We start from the raw sequence: 15419 nt of genomic DNA, 5'->3' as shown, positions 1-15419 counted from the left end.
TAATGAAGAGGTCTTGTGCTGATTAAGCCCAAAGGTGTTATTACACAGAAGAAATTTGATCATTCTTGCATCTTCAGAAAGGGTAGTATGGTGTAGAATTTAAAATTTGGATTTTGTAATCAGCCACTGATTTATAAGACAATTTGGGGACAACCTACTTTACGAGTGCCTCAATTTCCCTTTTTAAGCAGCAATTAAACTTTAATGAGACCACTGTGGATTTAGTGAAACAGACGGGAACAAACTTAGATAAAAAGAGTGACTAAACTATAAACTTCTGTTCTATTCTATTCTATTATTATCATACAAAAAAATTATTCCAAATCAGAAATGGGTAAAATATATAAATATAATGCCCTTAGATGTACGTGTAGTTCCTGTTGATTTCAAGAGGAGCCATGCAAATGTATACGAGTAGAATTTGATTCTGTCTCTTCAGTTGGCTCAACAATTTAGTTTTTTAGTTATATTTATGTTGCACTATATCCTTCAAACAGCTCCCAGAATGAATGTATTTCATGTCTTAAATCATTAGACCAGTCTTAAAATTGCTTTCTCTTTCTTTACATAAATATTCTTATGTAGCTGGTTGGCTAACAAGATCACTTGGTCATTCAGGAAACCTCTAATCCAAGGCCTATTAATTTTTCTTGGCTCTGAAATATGACCTTAAACTGGCAAAGAATCTTTTAAAAAATATATTGCTCCCCAAGCATCACTCTAAGAAGCAGAAGGTAGCTGGATTGGCTATTATTTTGGGATTTGGAAAAGCAGCTTAATGATATTCATATTAGAAATGATAAACTTGGAGAGTTATAACTTCTTTCTCCAATATATTATTAGGCTGAACCTCAGCTCACCTCTTATTTTGATGGAAGAACTTGTGCTGTTTTCCTGTGTTTGAGTTACCAGAATTCTTGAATTTTAAAAAGAAATCATAGTTAGAACAATTCAGTATTACATAATAATTTTAGTTATTTATGTTATTATTTGTTGGAGGTTGGAAGTGGTACGCGTTTTTGTTCATATCAAGTTCCTATACCCAGCACAATTTCCAACAAATAGTGGGTACTCAACTAGTATTTGTTGGGCAGGTGAATATCGGCTGCGTCTGCATCCTTCTGTTGCTGTGCCCTTGTTATAACTGCATAACTGGGCTCCAGGTGTCACACTGTTTTGCCCCACTTTCTACCCTGAAACATATCACTTAAGGTCCAACCAGGAAAAAGGAGCCACTCTATTTAAATCAGAGGGAGTTTAGTGAAGGGAACTGGTTACACAGGTGCCAGAAGAGCTGAGAAGATAAAAAGAGGATGGGAAGGCAACCCAAAAGTTAGCAGCATCAGGAAGTGACACCCCTAGACTGGAGAGACAGAAGGAGGAAGTGGAGTCACCACAGCTCAGTGCCTGGGACCACCCGATAGAACCTGAAACCACAGAGGACCTGAAATACTCTGTCTTTTCCCTTCCTTCTGCTCTCCAATTTCTCATTAGAAAACCCTGCAGAATACCGGCTGATATGGGAGCATAGGGAAAGCTGCCTGTACTACCTCTCCTCCCCCCTACCCCCCAACAGAGCAGAGAAAGGCAAGGAATGAGGCTGAGAATAAACAAGCCATGGTGTGACCCACCACCAAAGGAGGATGCTTTAGGGATAATGCCAATTTTGTGCTTTCTGTCTCCCACTTACATGTCCATCTCTGCCAGTTACTCTGCCTAGTTACTCTGACGAACCCAGTATGACTTTACCAGTGACGCATCACCAGCATCCTTTCATCCTAAGAAACTCCTTCTTGGAGCACCTGACAACTCAAGATCGAGCAGCTGGCCTTATTTTAGACTCTACTTGCCCAGCCCAGTAGAGACAAATCAGCCCAGTGGACCTTTCTTCAGAGCTCATCCACCAGCTTCCCAGATGGTCTCATGCCAAGAGCCAGCAGATGATCCACCCGAGTTCAGGGTAGAGAGAGCAAGTGATCTTGATGACCCAAGCCAATGTCCAAGTGTGATGTGATTAGGGCAGCCTGTGCATCACCACAATTCTAGGCTTACACTTTTCAATGATGATATTTTTCCTTTAGCTATCATTGGTCTTTCATACTTATTTTATGATTCGTCAATGAGAGTTTAATTTGTGTTGTGAAATAAAGACTAGCTACAAATTAAGATTTATTATTATTATTACCACTCATAAAATATTTCACTAAGCATCTGCTTCGATCCCTATAACTCCATGATATTAAGGCAGAGTTTCTCATCCTTGGCACTATTGACATTTGAGCTGGACAGTTCTTTGTCGGGGGCTGTCTTGTGCATTGCAGAACTTTTAGTAGCACCCTTCACCTCTACGCACTAGACACCATCAGCACTCCCCTCCCTCAAACCGTGACAACTAAAAATGCCTCCAGATGTTGCCACATGTCCCAGGGAAAGTGGAAATCACCCCTGGTTGGGAACCATGTGTTAAAGGGAGTACAATTATCCCGATCCCATTTTACAAGTGAAGAAAACAAACGTCAGAGATGTTAATGGAGTATGCCAGGTCTTCTTATACACTGTCTTATATTTTAAGTTTTTATGTAGGCTATATGTCAAATATCAATGAGAAATTCTTGGGGTGAAACTTTTTTTTTTTGCTGGTCTGGAGCAAAGTTAAAATTGGGAACCAAAATGCGAGAAGAAAAGGCACCACTTACTATTTTGAAATCCACATCTAGGCCCTAGAAATTGAAGTGAGAATCTTGATTTTGATAACTAAAAGGTTGAGGAATATTATCCTAATAGCTATACGTTGTAAGAAATTGAGTGTTAGGACTACTGGGGACAGAACTGGAATTTGCTTAGCAGGGAAAATAGCACTCGTGGCTTTCTATCAGGCTTTGACTTAATGACCAAATTATTTTAATTTTTTCCTACATTTTAAATCTTTGGTTTCTTCAAGATAAGAACATCTTAATTTCCCTCATTACATCTGTCTGCTCATTAATGTGGATATCTTCCTCTTTGTCAGCAGTTGGCTACCAGATGAAGTTTAGATAAATGGTCGTCAGCTTACCTTACAGTTGTTCTATGATGGAGTTTGGGTGGAAGAGTTACAGCAGATACTCCCAATGAGAACAGGCTATACTCTCGCTCTGTGGTTCATTGAACCCATATGGATAAGAACAGCTGGAAGGATGGATTTGCTACCCGAGGCCAGCAATTGTGTTGCCAACTGTGACTCCCACTTGCTGACCCTTATATAATGCATTGCAGTTGAAGGAATGTTGATCACTCCTTTCTATTTTGTGATGGATGGTGTTATTTAAAACCGATGGTCTTATAAACCATTGGTGAGTTTCCACATCTCACAGATGTGAGTGAGGCAGATAATAAATAATGCCATGATCTAGAGGAACATGCGCTGCTCTCTACCATGCAGGCTAAATTGTCCTGCTAACAAGCAGTTATGAAGGTAGCTTAGACCTGGAATGGAAAGGCTTCTAGAAAAAATGGTTTCTGGCTGGTATCGTTATAAGTAAACTTTCTTCTTTCCAGGCCTGTGTCTTAAGATTGCTCTATATGAGATGCTTGATTCCTAGGTCAGCTCCTGAGAGCACCTGCCTTACCTAGAATGCTAATACGTGGTTAGCAGAGTTACAACAAAGCTTGAGAGGACAAAGTCTTACTGATTTAGATATACTCATTCAAGCTGGGGTAGCAGGTGCCACTTCACGAAAGGTGATTATCTTTGACTGTATAAGGTCATGTGAGCCATCCACAGAGAGTTGTCTGGAAGGACTGTCATGGTTGACACCATTAACATCCACATAACTCGCCTGGCACTGAGTCCATGCTCCTCAAGCAAGCTTTCAATTACAACTTGGCTTTCCAAGTAGCCCTATCTCCAAGTAGAGTATAGGGCAGATGAACAAATGGGAGTGTCCTAATCATGTCTTAGTCAGTATGCATGACAGGTATATTTTTCATTACATGAATTAATAAATTGGCATCAAGTTGAAAAATGAATAAAGTCAGTTAAGGAGCTTTTACATTCACAGAAAGGTCGGATGGAGTCCTTGTAATCTAGCTACATCCATTTGTAGAGAAAGAAGTAAAATGAAGCAGCAGAGTGGTTTTGGCACTTAATCAGGTATTCTGAAACATACTTTTCCAGTTGCTGTTTGGAGTTTTCTCTCCCCAAGAAGATGGCAAGTTTCCTCTAGGCAGGAGCCATTTTTTCTACTATTTTTGTATGTATTATAGTGCATAGTGCAATGCTGGGGACATGCTTAACATTCACTTAAAACTTATCACTTGTCTTCTGGCTCCCATAATATATTGAATTAATTAATTAAAGTAAAGAGGCATTTGTTAATATGGAGAACAGCCTATTACAAGTACAGTGGAGAGCTATGACATGATGACTTGGTTGATTTACAGCATTATATACAGTGGGGCCACCTGTAGTAAATCTCCATTGCTGTGTAATCCATGATGCCTTTTTCTCAAGGAGCGTTTATTGTGAGTTCCAATATATGTGTGTGCCTTAAAGAGCAATGGTAGAGGCGACTGCTGTATTGGATTTATATAAAGGAAGGAAAATTCTAAATGTATCAGGAGAGTGGGTAGTCGAATATACTGGTAATACATTTACGATCTTAATTGCTATTGTGGTATTTGCCACACTACTTCCCTAAACACGAAGACTGGAACAGTGAAGAGCTCCGCAAAAAGAGTTTTTTGGAATAATTCTGTCCTAGGTGTTGGCATGGATTTAAAATACTGGGACAGAGAAGGCTAATTAAAATAGGAATTTCTCAGATCAAGAATAAATGACTGTTGGTTAAAATCTGTATTTATCCCCAATTTTGCTGGTTATTAATGGTAATAATTTAATGTTGGATTTACTTTAAGTTGCTTTGAGGGGCTGGGCCCGTGGCATAATGGTTAAGTGCGCACGCTCCACTGCTGGCAGCCCGGGGTTCGGATCCCAGGCACACTCCAGGGCCCCGCTTGTCAGGCCATGCTGTGGCTGCATCCCATATAAAGTAGAGGAAGATGGGCACAGATGTTAGCCCAGGGCCAGTCTTCGTCAGCAAAAAGAGGAGGATTGGCATGGAGGTTAGCTCAGGGCTGATCTTCCTCACAAAAAACACAACAAAAAAAGTTGCTTTGAATCTTTGGATGTTTATGTTTTTGCCTGGCTTTGAAATACTGTTTTAGTCTTTTTGGTAACCTCTGAGCTGTCATAGACAAGGTGCTCAATTGTGTGTACTGCACCTGAAATTTCCAGTGTATCAGTCTCTTGTGGCTGCTCTAACAAATTATCACAAACTGGTGGTTTAAAACAACAGAAGTTTATTCTCTCATGGTTCTTTAGGCCAGAAGTTTGAAATCAGTATCACTGGACTGAAATCAGGGTATCAGCAGGGCAGTGCTCCCTCCAGAGGCTCTGGTGGAGAATCTACTCATTGCGTCTTCCAACTTCTGATGGCTGCTGATCCCTTCGCTCGTGGCCACATCACTCCACTCTTTGCCTCCATGGTCATATTGCCTTCTCTTCTTTCTGTCAAATCTCCCTCTGCCTCCCTCTTATAAGAATACATGCAATTGCATTTAGGTCCCACCTGTATATCCAGGATAATCTCATCTTAAGATCTTTAATCTAATCACATCAGCAAAGTCCTTTTTTTGCCATATAAGGACACATTCATAGGTTCCAGGGATTAGCATAGGGATATTTTTTTTTGAGGGGGGCATTATTCAGTCTACTTGAATTATTTATTAATTGGTATAGCACTTTAGTTCAAACCTCTTTTCCCTCAGTATTTATAAGACATTTTTTCCATTGCTTTCTAGTATTCCATGGTACACATAAGAAGTGCAATGCCAGTTTAATTACCATTCTTTAGTAAGTAATCTTGTCTCCCCTGGTCTCAAACACACTTACACATACTAGAAGTTTAAAAGGTTTTCCTTTTATTCTCAAATGTTACAAACTTCTCCAGAATTTGTCTATATATTCTGCGTCCCCCCACACCTGTATTTCTATAAAATATTTAGCATGTCCTTTCTATCTAACTACTTAAAACTTTCTTCACTTCAAGGAAATATTCTCTGTAGTATTCTTTATTTGTTTCCCTCCATCTTCTCTATCTCTTTTTAGAACTCTTATTAGATAGATTTTGGACCTCAAACTATCATCTATGACACTTAATTTCCTTTAAACTTTTTATCCCTTTGTTATTTTTGCATTGTATTCTGCAAAAATCCCTTTGCTCAATCTTTTGACTTTGTATATTGAACTTTAGTCTTGTCATTACTGATATTCATCTTTTCTGTTTGAATTACTTTTTCTTTTGGCTCTCATATTTTTAATTTCTAGATGCTCTGGATAGTTCTTTTTAAATAGTAGACTGTTATAGTTTTATGGCTCTGATGTTTTGAATCTCTGAAGATTTTAACTATGCTTTTAAAAATTCTCTTCTTTTTCCTGCGTTAATCTGTTTCCTTTCATTGAAGTACTATACAAAGATAAGTTGGGTTCATTCTGCACTATTATAAAGCCATATGATAAGAACCTTTTTGTGATTTCTACACTTAACTACATCAAGCTGAGCCCTTGGGAGAGACATGTTCAGCCTCAGATGAATGCAGTGTCCAATTGTTCCAAAATATAATAACTCTAAGATTACTCATAGAAAGAGTACATTGAAATGGGCAATTTCCAACTTACTGACAGCTAATCTTCCCTATCAGGTTGTGAACCTTTTGAAAGTCGATAATCACATTTTATCCAATGCTGTGTCTGCAGCCGTTAGCACAGTTCTGGCCCATAATTACTGCTTAATAAAATATTTATTAAATAAAAGAATGAACAAATATATGATATTCCAAGTTTCACATAGATTATTACTTGATTTATATTGAAGGCAGAAACTAGAGAAAATGAGGTCTTTTGGGAAGAACATTTTATTCCAGATTTCATCATTTATATATAGTTGGACTGAAGTAAAAATATAACCAGAGGACACATCTTACAGAGGGCTTCCTGGACGCTTGAGAATGGTCACAGTCACTAACGAGCACTTTCTCTGCCTGTCCATTCTCCTAGAGATAAGAGGTAGGAGAGGCTGCTTTAATACCCCTCATGTTTCCATGCCTCTTTTGGAGCTGTTCCTTCTTTTACAAGGACCCCTCCCCCAACCCTGCCCCATCCAGCCTTCCCTGACTACTTCAAACCACCTTGATCTCTCCATTTTGAGCTACCATGGGACTTTTTATGTGTATCACACTATTTACTACTTCAGTTTTGTTGAACAAATATTTATTTTCTCTATATATGGCTCTAAGCTAGGTTCCAAAGGTGATACAAAGATGAAAAAACTTCCAGTCCTGCTTGCAAAGAACCTTCAGCCTGGTAGGGAATTTAGTATATAATAAATAGCTGTAATACAACTTAGCACGACAACTAACATGGGAAGTTCAGGTGGGAGAAATGATATCTACCTGGTATAGCCTCAAAAGGTACGTGGCTTTGGCAGTGGGTTTGGAAGTTGGACAAGTTTTTGTCAGAAGATAATGGAGGGCCAATGAGGAAAAGAGAAGATAGGAAGAAGCAAATATGTATAAAATGCTCAACTAACACTACAAAAGGCAGAAAAAGAGTGGAAGACAAAAATAGGAACAAAGAATAAGGGTAACAAGTAGAAAACAGTAATAAATATGGTAGCTACTAATCAGAGTGGATCAAAAAACAAGACCCAACTATATGTTGTCTATAAGAAACCCACTTTAAATATAAGACATTTATAGATTAAAAGTAAATGGATGGAGAAAGATAGACCATGATGATACTAATCAAAAGAAAGCAGGAGTAGCTTTATTAATTTCAAACAGAGCAGATGTCAAAGCAAGGAAAGTTATCAAGGATAAAGAGGGGCATTACATAATGATAAAGGAGGGTAGTCAATTCTCCAAGAAGACATAACAATCTTTAACATGTATGTACCTAACAATAGAGTGTCAAAATATGTGAGGCAAAAACTCCTTATATGTAAGGAGAAATAGATAATTCTACTATTATAGTTGGAGACTTCAACAGTCCTCTATCAGACATGGACAGATCCAGCAGGCAGAAAATAATTAAGGACATAGTTGAACTCAACAATACTATCAATCAACTGGATATAATTGACAACTATAGACTAATTCATCCCCCAACAGCAGAATTCTTTTCAAGAGCACATTTCACACTCACATGGAACATTCATCAAGAAAGAACACATTCTGAGCCATAAAACACAACTTAACAAATTTAAAAGAATACAAATCATAGCAAGTCTGCCCTTAGACTATTACAGAATTAAACTAGAAATCAATAACAGAAAGATAACTGGAAAATCCCAAAATACATGGAGATTAAACAACAAGCTTCTAAATAACACATAGCTTAAAGAAAAAATCTCAAGAGAAGTTTAAAAATATTTTGAACTAAATGAAAATGAAAGTACAACTTATCAAAACTCGTGAGATGCTGTGAAAGCAACGATCAGAGAAAAATTTACAGCATTGAGTGCATATATTGGAAAAGAAGAAAAATCTAAAATAAATCACCTAAGCTTCCACCTTAGAAAGCTAGAAAAAGAACAAATTAAATCCCAAGTAAGCAGAAGAAAAAAATGTTAAATAGTAGAGGAGAAATCAATGAAATTGAAAACAGGAAATCAATAGAGAAAATCAATGAAACCAGAAGCTGGTTTTTTGAAAGGATCAATAAAATTGATAAGCCTCTAGCCAGGCTAACTAAGAAAACAGAGAGAGGACACACTTTACTATATTAGTATTAATATAATCTGACATACTGTTACTAATACAGTAAAGTATGTCAGAAATGAAAATATCAGAAATGAAAGAAGAGATATCACTACAGATCCCATGGACATTAAAAGGATAATAAAGGAATATAGTAAAGTATGTCAGAAATAAAATATCAGAAATGAAAGAAGAGATATCACTACAGATCCCATGGATATTAAAAGGATAATAAAGGAATACTATGAACAACTCTATGCCCACAAATTTGACAACCTAGATGAAATGGACCAGTTCCTTGAAAGACACAATCTGCCAAAACTCATACAAGGAGAAATAGACACTCTAAATATGCCTATATCTAATAAAGAAATTGAATCTATAATTAATAACTTTCCCAAACAGAAAATACCAGGCCCAGATGGGTGCACTGGTGAATTCTATCAAACATCTAAGGAAGAAATTTCCCCGATTTTCTGCAACCTCTTTCAGAAGATAGAAGCAGAGGAAATACTTCCTAATTCATGCCATAGGCCAGCCTTACCCTAATATCAAAACCAGACAAAGACATTATTAAAGAAAGAAAACTACAGACCAATATTTCTAATGAACATAAATGTAAAAATCCTCAATAAAATATCAGTAAATCAAATCCAACAATTGATAAAAAGAATTGCACACCAGGACCAAGTGGGATTTATCCCAGGTAAGCAAGGCTGGTTCAACATTTGAAAACCAATTAATGTAGTCCATCATATCAACAGGCTAAAGAAGAAAAATCACATGATCATATCAATAGACAAAGAAAAAGTATTTGACAAAATACAACATCCACTGACGATAAAAACTCAGTAAACTAGGAATAGATGGGAACTTCCTCAATTTGATAAAGAATATCTATAAAAAATCTACAGCTAGCATCATACTTAATGGTGAGAAACTAGGAGTTTTCCTACTAAGATCAGGAAGAAGGCAAGGATGTCCCCTGTCACTACTGCTTTTCAACATTGTACAGGAAGTCCTGGCTGATGCAATAAGACAACAAAAGGAAATAGGAGGTATACTGATTGGGAAGGAAGAAATAAGACTATCTTTATTTAGAGATGACATGATTGACTATGTAGAAAATCTGAAAGAATCAACAAAACAAACAAACCAACAAACAAACAAAAAAAACTCCTGAAACTAATAAGTGATTATAGCAAGGTTGCAGGATACAAGGTTAATACACAAAAGTCAATCTCTTTCCTATATGCCAGCAATGAACAAATGGAATTTGAAATTAAAAACACAAGGCCATTTACATTAGCATCCCTCACCCAAAAGAAATACTTAGATATAATTCTAACAAAATATGTACAAGATCTAGATGAGGGAAATCACAAAACTCTGATGAAGGAAATCAAAGACAAACTATATAAATAGAGAGCTATTCCATGTTCATAGATAGGAAGACTCAATATTGTTAAGATGTCAGTTCTTCCCAACCTGATCTATAGATTCAACACAATCCCAATCAAAATCCCAGCAAATTATTTTGTGGATATTGAGAAACTGATTTTAAAGTTTATATGGACAGGCAAAAGATCCAGAATAGACAACACAATATTTAAGGAGAAGAGCACTTGGAGGACTGACACACCCGATATCAAGCCTTACTATAAAGTTACAGTAATTAAGGCAGTGTGGTACAGGTGAAAGAATAGACAAATAGATATGAAATATAATAGAGAGCCCACAAACAGACCCACATGAATATAGTCAACTGATCTTTGACAAAGGAGCAAAGGTAATACAATGGAAAAAAGGTAGTTTTTCAACAGTGGTGCTGGAACAATTAGATATCCAAAATTAGATGCAAAAAAAAAAGAATCTAGATACAGACCTTACACCATTCACAAAAATTAAGTCAAAATGGATCACAGACTGACATGTAAAATGTAAAATTATAACACTCTTAGAAGATAACATGGGAGAAAATCTAGATGACTTGGGTTTGGTGATGACTTTTCACATATGACACCAAAGGCATGATCTATGAAAGAAAAAATTGATAAACTGTACTTCGTTGAAATTAAAAATTTCTGCTCTGTGAAAGATACTTTCAAGAGAATGAAAATATAAGCCACAGACTGGAAGAAAATATTTTCAAAAGATGTATCTGATACAGGACTGTTATTTAAAACGTACAAAGAGCTCTTAAAACTCAACAGTAAGAAAATAAACAACCCAATTTAAAAATGAACAAAGACCTTAAAAGACACCTCATCAAAGAAGATACACATCTATTAGAATGGCCAAGATCCAGAGCACTGACAACACCAAATGCTGGTGAGGATGTGGAGGAACAGGAACTCTCATTCATTACAGGTGGGAATGCAAAGTGGTATAGCCACTTTGGAAGACTGTTTGGCAGTTTCTTAAAAACTAAACATACTCTTACAATACAATCCAGCAATGATACTCTATGGTATTTACCCAAAGGGGTTGAAAATATGTCCACACAAAAACCTGCACATGGATGTTTATAGCAACTTTATTCATAATTGCTGAAACTTGGAAGCAACCAAAATGTCCTTCAGTAGGTGAATGGATAAATAAACTGTAGTACATCTAGACAATGGAATGTTATTCAGTGCTAAAAAGAAATGAGCTATCAAGCCATGAAAAGATATGGAAGAACCTTAAATGCATATTACTAAGTGAAAGAAGACAAACTGAAAAGGCTACATACTGTATGATTCCAACTATATATCATTCCGGAAAAGGCAAAACTCTGGAGACAGTAAAATGTATCAGTAGTTGCCAAAGTTTAGGGGGAGGAAGGAATGAATAGGTGGAGCATAAAGGATTTTTAGGGCAGTGAAAATACCCTGTATGATACCGTAATAATGAATACACATCAATTACACATTTGTCCAAACTTAAAGAATGTACACCAATAGTGAATCCTAATGTAAACTATGCACTTTGGGTGATGATGTGTCACTGTAGGTTCATCAGTTGTAACAAACGTACCACTCTGGTGGTGGATGTTGATAATGAGGGAGGTATGCATGTGTGGGGGTGGGGGATATATGGGAAATTTCTGTACCTTCCTCTCAATTTTGCTGTGCACCTAAAGCTGCGCTAAAAAAAATAGTCTTTAATAATTAAACAAGAAGCAATCATGTGAGCAAAGACATGGGGTCAAGAAAACTGAGGCATTTTCATGGAACTGAAAAGTTGGCTAGTTTCCAGGCAGAGATAGTATCTGGTTCTCTGACAACAGCTAAGTTTCTGCATGACAGCAATGGACTGGAGCCAAAGAGTTGATGGATTCTTTGCGGGGCATAAACACTCAAGTTTATTTACTGCCTACCTCACACATCTATGTAACCTGCCTGGTCCCTTTAGGCATACAGTGGATAAGAAAGAATAATTTTAAAAGTATTTGGACAGCTTTTTTGAGATTTTGGAGGATCTTGATTGCCCTGATAAGGAGTTGGTTTTCCAGCTTTTAAGTGTTTCTCTACACTTATTACCCTGCAGGCTGCATATGCTATCAGAACTTTGAAGATTACAGAGTGGCAGTGAGGAGCTGAGTCACTGGATTTCCAGAGCATAGGTGAGTGCACTGGATGTTTAAAGCTTAAAGCTTTGCCCTGTTGAGCTATAAGCAACCACTGAGAAACATTGAGCTAAATAGAAAGTGCCTTCCATCAAAGAATAAGTATCTTGGGCAATGGGAATAAATGTATCTCACACTTATCTTGGACCTTCCATAACTCCAGCAGAATTCTACCCTTGGACCAAAATTCATAGCCTTACCAAGGCCTATAAGGCCCTGAATGATTTAGCCTCTAACTATCACAGCTTTTTGGGTTGACTGAGTTGATTTGTTTTCTTATCTCATTGATTTCTCTCTCAAATTTGGAAGTTATCTATGCTACTTCTATTCTTTCACTGGTTGTCCTCAAAATCTTATCATGCATCTTAAATTATAAAATTAATTAATATCTTAATGACTTTCTAAAATAATACAGAATACCTTGATCAGATTACTACTTTTTAACTGATATAATATTATTGCTCAGAAGTTTACATGCTCTTTTAATCCCATTAGACATTATTATTTTTATATAAATAATTATACACTTTACCAATTTCTTTGATTGTTTTCCTTCTTGCATCTCAGACCTTTCTTCTGAGATTATTTTCCTTCTTTCTAAAGAAAATCTTTTAGAAATTCCTTTATTGAAGGTTTGTTGATGATAAACTCTCTCCCTTTCTGTTTTTGTCTTTAAAATCAGAAAATATATATATATATATTTTTTAAAGATTTTATTTATTTATTTTTTTCCCCCCAAAGCCCCAGTAGATAGTTGTATGTCATAGCTGCACATCCTTCCAGTTGCTGTATGTGGGACTCGGCCTCAGGATGGACGGAGAAGTGGTGCCTCGGTGTGCGCCCGGGATCCGAACCCGGGCCACCAGCATCGGAGCGCGCGCACTTAACCACCAAGCCATGGGGCCGGCCCCAGAAAATATATTTAATTTACCACATTCTTAAAAGATGAGGATAGTCTTAAAACTTAGAAAGATACCTTTGCTGGATACATGATTATAGGCTGACATTTATTTTTTGCTCATCTCTTTGAAGACATAATAATTCACCATCTCCTGGTTTCCACTGTTGCTGTTCATCTAATTGTTATTCTGTGGAGATGCTTTGTCTTTTCTCTCTTGCTGCTTGTAAAATCTTTTTTGTTTTGTCTTCAGTGCTTAGCAGTTTCACCACACTATGTCTAGGATTTACTTAATCTTATTGATCTGTTTGGTATTAGCTATGCTTCTTGTATCTATGGATTTATATCTTTCATCAATTCTGCACAATTCTGTCATTATCTCTATGGTGTCTTTTCCATTCTCTTATTTCTATCCTTATACAACTTTGGTTAGACATATGTCAGATCTTTTCTTTTCCTCTTTCGTTTCTCTAAAGTTCTATTAATATTTTCCATCTCCTTGTCTCTGTGTTGCATTCTGAGTAATTCCCACTGATCTATATTCCAGTACACTAATTCTCTCTTCAGCTGTGTTCAATATGCTGTTTAATCCTGAATTAGTTTTTTTCTTCAGATGTTTATTTTTAAAATAAACTTCATTGAGTTATCATTTACGTAAAACAAAATACACCTCTAGTAAGTATACAGTTTGGCGTTTGACAAATACACTCACTTGTGCAATCATCACCCAAAATAAGAATATTAAGCATTTTCATAATCACAAAAATTTCCCTCTTTCTCTTTTGATCTATTCTCCTCCTCCCCCAACCTTGACCCCTAGCAACTACTCATCTGTTTTCTGTAACTATAGGCTAGCTTTTTCTATTTTAGGATTTTATATAAATGGAATCATATAGTATGTGCTCTTTTGTGATTGGTTTCTTTCACTCAGCAAAATGCTTTTGAGATTCATGTATGTTATTGTGTGTATCAGTGGTTCTAACCATTTTATTTCTGAGTAGTATTCCATTTAAAGGATAAAGATATCACAAATTTGTAGCCCATTTTCCTATTGATGGACATTTAGGATGCTTACAAATTTTTGGCTCTAATGAATGGAACAGTTATGAACATTTGTGTGCAAGTCTTTGTGTGGACATATGTTTTTATTTCTCTTGCTGGATTGTATGATATATGTATGTTTAACTTTAAAAGAAAATGCCAAACACTTTCATAATGTAGCTGTATATATTAATTCCCCTCAGCAATGTATAAGAATTCTAGTTGCTCCGTACGCTCACCAACACTTGAGATGGTTGTAACCGTTCTAACAAGTGTGTGGTGGTGTCTTGTGGTTTTAATTTGCATTTCCCTAATGACTAATAATGTTAAGAATATTTTTATGCATTTAATGGCTCTTCACATATTTTCTTTGGTGAAACGTCTGTTCAAATCTTTTGACCATTTTTTAAATTGGGCTATTTATATTCTTATTGTTGAGTTGTAAGAGTTCTTTATATATTCTGGAGAGTAGTCCTTTATCAGATCTATGTATGGTATACTGTTTGAGGTTAGGATTGAGGTTCAGGATTTTTTTTTTTCATGTAGATATCCAATTGTTCCAGCACTATTTTTTGATGGGACTGTCTTTTCCACATCAAATAATATTGGCATCTTTGTTGAAAATCAATTTACCCCATATATCTAGATCTACCTATGAACTCTATTTAGTTCCATTGAGCTACATAACCATCCTTATGGCAGTGCCATGCTATCTTAATTAATGTATCATCATAGTAAGTTTTGAAATCAGAGAGTGTAAATCCTTAACTTTGATCTTCTTTTTCATAATTATTTGGCTATTCTAGGTCCTTTGAATTTCTATATAAATTTTAGAATAAGCTTGTTGATTTCTACAAAATTGCCTGCTCAGGTTTTATTCGAAATTGCATTGAATCTATAGATCAGTTTGGGGATGACTGATATCTTAACAATACTGAGCTTTCCCATCCATGAACATAGTATATCTCTCCTTTTATTTTGGTCTTCTTTAATTTCTTTCAGCAATGTTCTATAGTTTTCAACAAACACGTATGGCACATATTTTGCTAAATTTCTCTTTTAAATGTTTAATGA

The 15419-nt window shown here is 36.3% G+C and overlaps 1 long non-coding RNA gene across 2 annotated transcripts in view; it reads left to right on the top strand.

Moving 5' to 3' along the window:
• The window catches only part of LOC147917571 (uncharacterized), a 75525-nt gene that overhangs the window by 24019 nt on the left and 36087 nt on the right, over positions 1 to 15419 (top strand). For both annotated transcript variants that reach the window (XR_015550936.1, XR_015550935.1), the window contains exon 3: positions 12328 to 12403. This is a non-coding gene — a long non-coding RNA (uncharacterized LOC147917571). The remainder of the gene's footprint in view (positions 1 to 12327; positions 12404 to 15419) is intronic.

Source organism: Ceratotherium simum, chromosome 3, assembly GCF_057802395.1.
Source record: "Ceratotherium simum simum isolate JZ-2026a chromosome 3, ASM5780239v1, whole genome shotgun sequence".
NCBI lineage: Eukaryota > Metazoa > Chordata > Mammalia > Perissodactyla > Rhinocerotidae > Ceratotherium > Ceratotherium simum.
The sequence above is the reverse complement of the archived record's forward strand: the minus strand, read 5'-3'. Positions and strand labels throughout refer to the sequence as shown.